Raw genomic sequence first — 354 nt, 5'->3', positions numbered from 1 at the left:
TGAAAACTAGGAAGCAAATTTATTATGAAAGCTAAACCTTACAAGCAAAAAAGCAGCTGATCTATTATTCCTCTTTATTTGGTAGATATGTGAAAATGAATAAACATGAATCTATTTACATATATTAATATATTAAACGCAGACATTGTCCATGTTTAGACAATGGTTTTTTTTTTTTCCTTTTTCAGATGTATCAGCGAGTGCAGGACTTACAAATTTACAATGATTTTTGCTTTTGTCTATTTGTCTACACCGGCTCACTCCATTCATCCATTCATGTCCAAAACTAGCTGCTTGTTCCCAGGGATTACAGATAAAAACGAACTTTTAGCTGTTTCCACACACCGGTATCAT

The sequence above is a fragment of the Aulonocara sp. 'chitande type north' Nkhata Bay genome, linkage group LG7 (genome assembly GCF_057382095.1).
Source record: "Aulonocara sp. 'chitande type north' Nkhata Bay isolate Kocher_YH1m ecotype deep benthic linkage group LG7, A_spYH_male_GT1.1, whole genome shotgun sequence".
NCBI classification, from domain to species: domain Eukaryota; kingdom Metazoa; phylum Chordata; class Actinopteri; order Cichliformes; family Cichlidae; genus Aulonocara; species Aulonocara sp. 'chitande type north' Nkhata Bay.
The sequence above is the reverse complement of the archived record's forward strand: the minus strand, read 5'-3'. Positions refer to the sequence as shown.